General features: G+C 39.2%; 1 protein-coding gene across 1 annotated transcript in view; it reads right to left on the reverse strand.

Moving 5' to 3' along the window:
• Positions 1-13019, reverse strand: part of FNIP2 (folliculin interacting protein 2) — a 145275-nt gene that overhangs the window by 78011 nt on the left and 54245 nt on the right. The window lies entirely within an intron of this gene.

Here is a 13019-nt window from a genome sequence, read left to right on the forward strand (position 1 = left end):
AAGGCTGGAGGTTTAAACCCACCAGCCACTCCTCGGAAGGAAGATGGGACAATCTACTTCCGTAGTGATACTGCCTCGGAAACCCAAGGAGAGGTCGCTATGAGTCAGGTCTGACTCGATGGCACATAACAACAACAACAACAATCATCTTTACATCCCTTGTACCCAGAATAGTTCCCCAAACACAGTGGGCAACAAATGTTTATTGAATATGAGATACTTTCCCATCAAAGTTTGCCCAGATGTGGCTAGCCCCAGCAGGCTGCCTCTGTTCTGGCCTACTTCCAGCCTTGAGTCCGGACTTAAATTTCCAAAAATCAAAGTCACGTTTCAAATATCAGTTAGCAGGGTGGATTTTACTGAGAGTTTTGTAGGGAAGTAAAAGAGAGGTCTTCCTCAAAATCAGAGAAAAGCTCGTATTAAAAATACCAATTAGATACTTCTACCTTGCTCCCTGCCTCACCCAAGTTCCCAAAGTTCCCTGTAATATCCAAACAACCTTCAACCACTATTCCCAGATCTCCAGAGTCCCTTCTCTCTGTATTATGTCCAGCAAATCAACTTTTTCCTGCCAGAGGGCAGGCAGAGTTGACGGGAAGAAAAATAAACATTAGGTTTCCTATCAAAGATGCAAGACAGTGGTAACTCTTGAGTTCTAATTTGTTCTGGAAATTGTCTATATTGTTCTATAATTCAATTTCATAAACTAAGAGTCCAGGCTCCTGGTTCAAGTCCTATTTCTATCACTACCTGTGACACTAGGGCAATTTAATGTAAACTATAAGTATCCTCATTTATGAAGTGGGGATAATAGTAACTCAGTATTTTTCATAAGGGATCCAATGCAGCGTTACTGTTGTTAGGTGTCATCAAGTTGGTTCCTAGTTAGAGCAACCCCATGAACAACAGAACAAACACTAGCCACTCCTGCGCCATCCTCACAATCATTGCCATGTGTGAGCCCATTTTTCCAGCCACTGTGTCAACATTATGTTCACAACTCTGACCTCTCTGAGGAGGAGACTTCAACCAGCATCCATACATTCTGCAGATTAGCAATGACAGAAAAAACAAGCAAGTCTAAAGACTTACAAATGTTGATCGCTGGCTCTTCCTAGTCAGTGCCATTCAAATTCATGATAAATGTTTATTTAACTTTCTCTGAAAATATTTTTATTACTTTAAGTCTACTATAAGCACTGTACTTCATTATTTGACTAGAGAATTTAGATTTGACTAAAGAATGCCATGAAACTCTTCAATTAAATCCATATACTTAAGAAATACTTAAACTGAGCACCAGGCACCATGCCGGGCACCTGGGATAGAAACCTGAAGATACAGACAGTCTCTGCCCTTAAGAAGCCTACACTCAGGGAATAAATAAACAAGATGGTTTCAGACTGTGATAAGGACTATAAAAATAAGTCACTATGCTTTTCTTTGTAGAAGCTCTGGTAGCGTAGTGCCTAAGGCACTTGACTGCTAACCAGAAGGCTGGCGGTTCAAACCCTCGGAAGGAAGGTTGGGCAATCTACTTCTGTAGTAGTGCTCCCACCTAAGAAACCCAAGGAGGGGTTGCTGCCAGTTGGATCCAACTCGATGGCACACAACAACAATAACAACATGCTTTTCTTTGAGTAACTAGGGAGAAAGTTTAGGGTGGTGGTAGAGGTAAATCTTTAATGAATGATCACAGAAGAACTTTATGAAGAAAGGACATCGCAAATGAGATTCAAATGACAGCAAGAGCCATGCAAAAAGTTACAAAGGGAAGGCATCCAGACATTACATGTGAAAAGAACTGGATAATTTCAATTTTTTTTTTTTTTCCTCTAAATCAATGGGTACTTCAACTCGTATATGTAGACAGACAGATTCCCAAACCTCACCCCTCATTCAAAAAGAACATCCATTATATACCAGGCTGGGGATATAGCAGTCAATATGATGGATTTGGTGGGTCTCTGCCCTCATGGAGATTACATTCTAGGGGAGAAGAACAAATAAATGAAAATCCCCAAAGAATTATCAAGATAACCACCAGAATGAGGCAAGTTACAAGGAACAACTCAGGCACTTAGAAAAGTCAAGAGCTCAGCAAAGAAGAATGAAGAAAATCAAACACACATGGAAACAATCGCCCAAGGGACTAGTGGACCATGCAAACATCAGCCTATGTGACAATGAGAACAGAAGAACTAGATGGTGCCCAACTACCACAGTCAACCACTCAGAAAGGGATCAGTGCAGGAAATCCTGGATAGAGTGGGAAAACAATGTGGAATAAAACTCAAAATCATAAAAAAGACGAGGCTTACTGGTCTGATACAGCCTGGGTGACAATAATAGACAATAATAAAAGGTAAGCTAGCATTTATCACAGAGGAAAATATGAGGTGCCTATAGAAGGCCTCTCTGAGAAGATGAAATTTCAATTGAGACTTGAGCCTAGTAGACAGTGGCCTTGTGACAATGAGAACAAAGAACATGTTATCCCTGGAAAACAGCTAGAGCAAAGACATAGGGTGAGAAAAGGTTTTGCAGATTTATGTTTAAAGAACAGAAAGAAGGCTGGAATGTAGTGAGTGAGGGGGAGACTATGGCCCCTAGTTAAGTTTCAGGCCTGGAATTGAACTCACTCCCATGGCTTGCAACCAAACAATAGACAGACATATAGAGTGAACATTCACATCAGGTAGGTACACGCTATAGAACAGTCATGGGAAAACAGATGGGTAGGGTTGCATAGGAAAGAAGGAGACAGGGAAGAGGTAAATACAGGGAGAAAGTGGGAAGAGAGCTTTTACACTGTGGGGATTGTAGCTAACATGTATGAACTGCTGTATGGAAAATGAATTTGCTCTGTAAACTTTCACCCAAATCACAATAAAAAAGTCAAGAGCCCAGAAGGAACTATTTCTTAAAGGCAAGAATTTTGAGGATGGCTTACTTATGCTGCTAAAAACATGACCAAAAGATCAAGCAAACAAACCCTCAGGACTCTGTAGGAACAGAGCTCCAGTAATTGTTCAGGACAGGTCCAAATTTAAGCCCAGGATTGGAGATTTATTGTTGTTGTTGTTGTGTGCCGTCGAGTCGGCCCCAACTCATAGCGACCCCTCCTTGGGTTTCCGAGGCAGTATCACTACGGAAGTAGGATTGCCCAACCTTCCTTCCGAGGAGTGGCTGGTGGGTTTGAACCGCCAGCCGTCTGGTCTCCCAAATACATCTCACTTGCAAGGATACACTGAGGAGAAGGGCACAGCAGATAGCTCCCGCTCTTCTCTCTCTTTTTGTTGCCTTGGGCAGGCACTGGTCTGTATGTATTTGGAAATACTCCCATCAAAATAAAAATTATATTAATGTGATCAGGCATTGTATTTCCTTTCCAAGCTATTCTTTTACCACTCTCCCCCTCACTCACTACATTCCAGCCTTCTTTCTATTCCTTAAACATAAATCTGCAAAACTTGTTCCCACCCTATGTCTTTGCTCTAGCTGTTTTCCAGGGATAACATGTTCTTTGTTCTCATCTTCACAAGGCAGTGTCTACTAGGTTCAAGTCTCAGTTGAAATTTCACCTTCTCAGAGAGGCCTTCTATGGGCACCCCATATTTTCCTCAGTGATAAGCCTACCTTTTATTACTGCCTGTCTCTCCTTATTGAATAAATCCTATGAGATCGGGGATCATTTCTGTTTTGATAACTGATCTACCCCCAAATCCTAGAAAAACACTCAAGAACTGTTTTTGAATGAATGAAGAATGAGCAAACAACTATGTGAGGGATAATGATGTCTGCTTTAACCAATAATTATAGCAGAAACAAAGCATAAAATAAACAAATTTCTGGAGAAAATTCAAAGACTGAATTTGCTGAAAGTTTCCTGTGGCCAAAGGCATGTACACAGCACTTGGATTTTTTTCCCCACCTTCACTTTAAAAACTTTTTTTTCTTGTGGTGGTGGAAGGAGACAGTTGTTTCCAAATCCTAGCACTTTCTGACATCTGCTTGACACAAAAGGTACTATATCCAAAACATAATTAATGATCTTTGTTTTCTATAGTATTAACAGTACTTCTCTTCAAGTTTTTCCTTAAACACTTGAGAAAATAAGATTCCTTTAAGTTTAGCAGTTGTATTTCCAATCACAACAAGAAGAATATTTAAAAAGATGCTCCTCAGTAGAACTGTAATTATTGTTTGTAAGAGAAATTTCATTTTTAATAAATCATTCATCTTAATTTAATAGGCAAATCAAATTACAGTTAATATATTATAAGTAACACATTTTAGTTCCCAAACTATAAAATTACTTTAGGACTATAAAGGGTCCTTAAAGACATCTTTATAAACTAAGTTTATTAAAGCTACTTTAAGTTTTAATAAATTTAATGCAGCTTCTTGAATAAAAAGACAAAGAAAAAAAATGTTCTAGTCACCATAATGTCAAACACTTTAAAGTTTAATTCCTTGCTTAGGAAATAAATTCTACTCCAGCCTTGTTCATCCATACCCTGTCTGGATTTACACACCAAATTAACCAATCTTTCTACAAAAAAGTTTTAAAAAGGTGGTTGTTGTTGTTGTTGTTATGTGCTGTCAAGTCAGACCCGACTCATAGCAACCCCTTCTTGGGTTTCTGAGGTGGTATCACTACGGAAGTAGATTGCCCAACCTTCCTTCTGAGAAGTGGCTGGTGGGTTTGAACCACCAGCCGTCTGGTTAACAGTCATGTATCTTAGGCACTACACTACCAGAGCTCCCTATGAAAAGCATTGTTGTTGTTGTTGTTATTTGCCATCAAGTCAGTCCCGACTCATAGCAACCCCTCCTTGGGTTTCCAAGGCAGTATCACTATGGAAGTAGGATTGCCCAACCTTCCTTCCAAATGAAAAGCATAAAACTCTTTTAATAGCTGTCACCCCAGACCTGGCCTCTTATTTTCTTGAAACTAGTTAATGCCATCATCTTCCACTTGCTTTCACAGGTTAGAAACTGGGGAATCATTCTTGTTCCTTCCTTCCTCCCCCATATCATGTGTCCCATTAATCACCAACTCCTGCCAATAGTGCCTCCTAGTATGGCTGGTCCTTGGGTGGTACAAATGGTTAAGTGCTCGGCTATTAACCAAAAAGTTGGTGGTTTGAATACACCTAGAGGTGCCTTCACTAAAAGTCCTGGCAATCTACTTCTGAAAGGTCACAGCCATTGAAAACCCTATGGAGTGCCATTCTATTCTGAAACACATGGGGTCACCGTAAGTCAGAAATGACTCAATGGCAAGGGCTAGTATGGCTGAAACCCATTCCTCTTCTCTCCCAAGACCACACTTGAAAATTTCTAATAGCAAATACTAAAATAGTCTCTTAAAGATACATATTTTGTTTAATATATGCACAGAGGACACATTCAAAATATCCAAAATACAATGAGAATGCACACCTGTCCAATTTATATCCCATTTCAATGTATTCAATGAATGCTAACCAGAAGGCAGGCGGTTCAAACCCACCAGCCACTCCTCGGAAGACAGGTTGGGCAATCTACTTCTGTAATTATACTGCCTTGGAAACCCAAGGAGCGGTCGCTATGAGTTGGGTCCAACTCGATGGCACATAACAACAACACAACATATCTATAAAAGAGATCTTGTGTATGCCTTTCTTTTTGAAGCATAAATGGTCATTTACTTTTGAAATAGTTTCTTTTTTCACTTAAAAATATACCCAAGAGAACTTTTCTACGTCAGCAAATATTCAGCTACTTTGATCATTTTAAAATGCCCCCTGGTTGAGTAGCAACTGGGCTCTTAAAAGCTTTCAAGCTGCCATCTAAGATGTAGGCTAATGGTCTCCTACCGTTGGAAGCAAAGAAGAATGCAAAAAAAAAACAAGGGTATTTGGAAGCAATCAGCCATAGGACATGATGGCCCTCGAGACCAGAAGAACTAGATGGTGCCCAGCTACCAACACCAACCACTCAGGAAAGGATCAATTCTGGAGATCCTGGATAGAGTGGGAGGGAAAACGTGGAACAAAATCCAAAAACTCAATCATGACCAGAATTACTGGTCTGATGGAGTCTGATAAGACATCCAATACTATTGCCCTGGAATATATTCACTTCCACTCAGCACAACAGTTCACAAGATGTACATGCAGACCATTCAACCCAGGGTGATGCACCCACATACTTTATGTAATACATCCCTTAGAGCAACAGACCACGGGGCATCAGAGGGGTAACATTCACACAGAGGTAATGCTGGACAAACAGGAGTGCATAACTATGAGGGGCACAGGGGGAAGGTTACTGGGCAGGGAGGGGAGGAGACTGGATTAGGGTTGGGCATGGTAAATGGGGAGTGAAACTAAATGTACATGTAACGTTGAATGTAAAACAAACTCTTAAAATAAAATGCCATCTGGTATTCTTTTACTGAGAAATATATAATTTAACCAGTTCTCTAGTGATCAGAGTCCATAGGTGGTGCAAAGGGTTAATGCACTAGGCTGCGAATTAAGAGTGTGGAGATTAAAGTTCACACAGAGCACCCTGGAGGAAAGGCCCAGCTATCTACTTCCGAAACATGAGTCATTGAAAACCCTATGGAGCACAGTTTTACTCTGACACACAGAGGGTCAACTTTATTTGAAACTGACTCACGGCAACTGGCTTTTTTCCCCTGTTGTTGTTGTTGTTGTTGTTGTTATGTGCCGTCGAGTCGGCCCTGACTCACAGCGACCCCTCCTTGGGTTTCCGAGGCAGTATCACTACGGAAGTAGGATTGCCCAACCTTCCTTCCGAGGAGTGGCTGGTGGGTTTGAACTGCCAGCCTTCTGGTTAGCAGTCAAGTGCTTTAGCCACTATTCTACCAGAGCTCCTTAGTGATGAGCATTTCGGTTGCATCCAATCTTTTCTTAAGAAACAATATCTTATCTTGTTCCCTATTTCAAGCTTTCAGTTTCTACAATTATGCTACAAAAATGGTTCTCAAACTTGTTGTAAGTCTATGAATAAGAAATCTTAAATACAATTTGTGTATTACTGTACTTCCTTTACTTTCCAAAAATTTCAGAGAATGAGCTAAAGACCTTTGAGCAAACTGATATCATAATGTGAAAAACCACAGTGGTCTTATTATTTAGCAGTTATGATGTAGTCATTTGCCCCCCTCATTATAAGGTCTGATATAATAACCTCCATGTTGAGATTTGCTATGACCAGCCAATCAGTGAAAAGAGAGTTTCCCTCAGGGTATGGCCTATTTCCAAAATATATGAAAAGCTCTGGCAAAGACCTCTGGCTTTTTGCTTGACATCCTGCATCTGGCTCATCATCATCTGGACTTGAACTAGTGGCCTGCCACATTCTCTGCTTGGGATCGTTACTTTTATAGCCCATGAGACAAAAGCCTGCCATTTTACCTCCTGATCTTGGATTTGTCAGCCTCCAAAGCCAGCAGCCTACTGTGCTGCCTGCTAATCTTGGGTTCATCAGCCCCTTCAACTACATGAGTCAAGAGAAGCCTCCAGCTTGACATCTGACCCATGGACTTGGATCTTGCCAGCCTCTGCAGCTGTGTGAACTGTATCCTTGAGACAAACTGTTTTTCTCTCTAAGCTTCTTTGGTTTTGCTTCTTTAGAGAAAACAGCCTAAGATACCAGTGCATACACAAATTACGTCTAAACTATACTGTGGTCTATTAAGTGTGCAACACCATTAAGAAAGAGTCTGAAATATTGTTGAGAATTACCAAAATGTGACACAGACACATGAAGTGAGCACATACTGTTAGAAAAATGATATCAATAGACTTACTCAGTGCAGGGTTGCCACAAACTTCAATCTTTAAAAACCACATATCTGTGAAGCACAATAAAACAAAGTGGCCCTATACATATAGAGTCCTGGTGCCACAGAGGTTAAGTACTCGGCTGCTAACTGAAAGGGTGGCAGTTCATATCCACCAGTTGCTCCATGAGAGAAAGATGTGACAGTCAGCTTCCATGTAGATTTACAATCCTGGAAACCCTATGGGGCAATTCTACTCTGTCCTATAGAGTCATTATAAGCAAAATCAACTTGATGGCAATAAATAGGGAGCTCTGGTGGTGGAGTACCTAAGGCACTTGACTGCTAACTAAAAGACTGGCAGTTCAAACCCACCAGCCACTCCTCGGAAGGAAGGTTGGGCAATCTACTTCCATAGTGGTACCACCTCAGAAACCCAAGGAGGGGTCACTATGAGTCAGATCTGACTCTAGCAATGAGTTTGATTTTTTTGGTTTTGGACAGTAAATAAGCTGGATACTCTAGTTATTGCTCTATTTCTTAATCAATGTCACTAAACTGTACATGTAGAAACTGTTGAATCGGTATATGCTTCATCAACAACAAAATAAATAAAATTTTTGGGAAAAAAAGGATGGTCCTCTATCTGTAGGGTAGACCCTGGGAATTCAAAACCACATCATTCTCTGTATTCCTAGAGCATACTATGCACAAAACAAGCTTGCCTCTAGAGTAAGAAATAAGCTCCTGTATCAATCCTTCCCTCTCAAGTTTCTCTTTAGAAGGGGATATAGAAAACATAGAAACTTACATTTCTCTTTGATGGAGAACTGTAAAGCCTCCTAAAATTTCTTTTTTTATCCTAGAATAAATTGCTCTCCATAAACAGTGATTTTATATTTAAAAAAAACCTTTTATAAAGTTATAGCTTTACTGGATTATTAAGGGGGAAAAACAAAGACCTAAATTAGTTCAGAATTGATTTGTAATAATCAGAATTCTTAGTAGCCTTTATTAAACCAGTTGCACGATAAACTGTTGTCAACTATGATTTCAGAGATTCTGGTGGCCTGGTATATATGGCTACAAAAATTCCCCTATCTTGAAAAGGTGTTGACCTAAGTAACTCTGTAAATGAGTGGCTTAAGAGGAAAGCAAAATGAATTGAATATAACACTCTACTCTAGTTCATAAAATTTTTTCACACTGGGGTGTTGTTAATTGTTGTCGAGTCAATTCCAACTCACCAGTATAGATTAACAATTCTGATTCTAGTACAAATGCATACTGGAATGGAACTATTAAGTAAATGGATAGCCAGTTGCAAGCCCCGTTTCTTACTGTTGGTATAGGAGTTTACAGATAAGCAAAGAGAGGAAGCTAAAATGATCCATGTAGTAATGGATTTGAGTTAGAAACATTAGTATGAATTAATGTCTAGCTTAATATAGATATAGATGTTACATACAGAAATGCATATATATATATATATCCATACACACACACACATTTTTTTCAGGTAATATAAACACAATTTGTTTGCTCTGTCAGTTGAGAGTATCTAAAATAAATCCACTCCAGTAGCAATAAGTACATGTAGTGCCCAGATCTTGGTTTCTAATGCCATTCTCCAATAAAAGTTATCAGGGCTCCTTGGAGAAATGACTGATCACAGGAGTGAGGCCAGACATATATGACATGAGCTTGGGCATCATATAATGCCAGGAAGCAAGGAAGTGCTCAAAAACAAAAATACACTGATGGAGATATTTCAAAGGAGCAAAGGAGCTAATGAAAGAGCTCCCACTGGCTGAAACCAACACAATTTGAACAACAAAAAAAGTAGTATTAGATTACAATTCAAAGTATAAAATATATATCCATGAGTCCATATTGATATGAATGTCTGAATACATTAATAAATGGAGTGAGAAGTAACAGATCTCCCACATAAAAGAATTTCAAGTAATTTATGTAGAAAGGACAAAGGCATAATTCCCCACTCCTTACATGTGGGCTGCACAGACTAACTTCCTTCCAAAATATGCAGTATGGAAAGTGGAAAAAGTAACTTTATAGTGGAAAAATCTGACCAGTATTACCTCATCCAAGTGATCAAGTAAAACATTAAGTCATAAATCAAGTTGGTGACATGTACCCTTCATGTGATTTGATGAGAACAACACTGTACCCTTTGTGGTCTTCTTCCCAAAAACCCATAATGCCAGTCATACAAAATACCTGACCAGTACTTCTCAAAACTGTCAGACAGATCATCAAAACTGAAGAAAGTCTGAGAAAGTTCACAGCCAAGAGAAGCCTAAAAAGGCATGACAACCTAATGGTATCATGGGTCAGAAAAAGACATTAAGTAAAAACTAAGGAAATATACATAAAGTATGGACTTCAGTTAACAATAATATATCCATATTGGTTCATTAATTATAAAAAATGTGTCACACTAATGTAAGATGTTAGTATTAGGAAAAACTGAGTACAGGGTACACAGGAAATTCCTGTACTTTCTTTCTAATATTTCTATAACTCTAAAACTGTTCTCAAAAATACAGTCCAATTTCTTCCATCTTTTAAACTATTAATTATTAAGACTAAATGGAAATAAATAATGCCTTTAATTTCTCTAATTCTGCTATTGCTAATTCAATTCAAACACTGGTGAGCCCCTATTCTTAGTCTCTACAGAATATAAATTGGGAATAAGGAAAAGAGATCTTAATCAGAGAATACATACAGATTAAGAACAAAAGAGAACTTTCATACAGTACTAACTACTGTAGAGCTCACAGTAGGCTTTACATGAATTTAGTGATTTCAACACAGGTGTAGTGCCTAAGGCATTTGACTGCTAACCAGAAGGTTGGTGGTTCAAGCCCACCATCCACTCCGTGGAAGAAAGACTACTTCCATAAAAATTTACCACCTTGGAAACCCAAAGAGGGTCGCTGTGAGTCAGAATTGACTCAATGGCAGTCCGTTTGGTTTTTGTTTTTCTATCAGATATGAGGAGACAGTATCAGAGGTGAACATATTTACCAGAAAGCAAAATACTATTTATGGGCACTTGCAGCACTCTCCATCACCTCTTCCCATTTTTCCAACAGGAGAACCAGTGGACTTGAAGAAACAATACCCAAAACAGATGACAAACTACCAGAGAAAGCCAGTCCAGTTCTCTTTAACTCTCACAGCTCTCACAGTTCATGTCTGTATCACTATTGTCCCCAATCTGATCAGTCTCAAGTCCTTCTCATGGAATCCAAGAAAACATTCCAATCTGGTTGCTATAGATCTTCTGCCTTTAATTTGAATTTGACCCTTTAACTTGCCTTCCCAAAGGACAAGGAAAATTAGTTCTAGGAACAATTTAGAATCTGAATAATGGAAAATATAGGAAACATTACAAACCAAAAATTTAACCTTCCCTCCTAATAATGTTTCTGTTGGCTTTAGCCCCCCCCCCCCATTATGTCTTTAAATTGTCTCTGGAACTCGGAGCAGCATTTAAAAGAAAAAGGTTACTGCAGAAACTTTGCAATACCAGTGTTCAGAATGGGCCCCTGTAGAATGTTACTCATTTTTTATTGTACAGATAGGTAAGGAGCATTCACTCTGTAGAACCAAACACATTAAATTCTGTTAAGCCACTAAAATAGCAAATTATCCTCAAGGGAAAGCAACTTTGACTCAGAGTGTCTTGGTTCCAGGATGGTGCTTCCCATAATATTACACCTGTTGAGACCCATGCCTGGATATTCCTGCCAAGATATTCAACAATAATAAAGCCAGCCCTGTGCCAGTCCTGCCAGTGGGCCCTACAAGGGCAGAGAGCTAAGCCCAGAGACAATAAGATCCTCAACACACATTCAGAGTCTCTGGAGTTCAGTTGTTCTCACAGTAGAGAATACTGACAGTGCCTTCAAAAAATGAGAAAATTATCCTGAGTACTATTAAATACAAACAAAGGCAAAACAGTTTTCTTAGCAATTCACTTTATGAGACGTTAGGCTTGTACAAAAGGTGCTGTAAATGAAAATGGTAACAGGTCTAATTGATGAGAATTAATTTCTGACCAAAGCCTCACTGCTCAACTTTACAGAAAGGGGTATAAATACTAAAAAGAATGAATGTTTTTATTTAATCATAAACAAAATTCTATAAATTTTACATTATGTGACATACATAAACCAAACAGAGAGATTCAGATCACATATTTCATTTAATAACGCAGAAGCCAGGTTATAGAGAGTGAAGGGCTTTGGTAGTACACAGAAGGAGTACAAAGACCCCTTTGAACTATGTTTGAAGGTAATGGTTAGAAATAGAAACGAGTGAAAGGGCAAGAGGAAAGGTAGCCAAGGCTGATCTAGTCTGAGAACATCCAAGCACAAATGACTGCTGACCTACTTGGTGAAGCAGCATGTATCATGGAGGACAGCAGGGTGCTCCCAGGCTTATGCATCATGCACAGCCATACATACCTCCAGGTCCTCAGAGTTCACATTAATTCACCACTCTGTTGAGATTCGAACTATGTATAATCAAAAATCAAACCTGAACAGATCCATTATCAAATTCAACTACCACTATAATTTCAGTTTGGCTTTTGGCAAACAGAATCATGTACAAAAGCAGAAACCAAGAGATGGTAAAAAGTTGTAGCAGAAAATTAAGGGTTTGAAGTAAGGAGAAAAAGGTACCTGAGATAAAATCTAAGATCATGTGTCCAGGACAGAAGAAAGGGTAGCCGTATCAGCTGGCAGACCTTCCCACTGTCATGGATAGATTTACTTCCATAGACACGTTCCTTCAATACTTAGCAAGCAATTTCCCAGAACCATTAGCTCAAGGAAGCTTCCCTTCTGGAAGAAATTTCTCAGTGTATGTTAGTCTCATATGTGTTTGAATATTAGAAAAAAGCTAATACCAAAATCAGTTGCTCAATCACTCCTAGATACTGTATATTAAAATTTCAGATATTCAGAGAGATGAGACTATTTTAGAACACAGAGGAAAAAAAAACAGCAGATGTGAAGCCACTTATCTGTTCTCCTACTTTCCCAACTACTACACTATTATAGATGTTGTTGTTGTTGTTGTTTGCCGTCGAGTCAAACCTGACTCATAGCGACCCCTCCTTGGGTTTCCGAGGCAGTATCACTACGGAAGTAGGATTGCCCAACCTTCCTTCCGAGGAGTG

This window comes from Orycteropus afer, unplaced genomic scaffold (assembly GCF_000298275.1).
Source record: "Orycteropus afer afer isolate SDZICR_OR568_19922 unplaced genomic scaffold, OryAfe1.0 scaffold00305, whole genome shotgun sequence".
Classification (NCBI taxonomy): Eukaryota; Metazoa; Chordata; class Mammalia; order Tubulidentata; family Orycteropodidae; genus Orycteropus; species Orycteropus afer.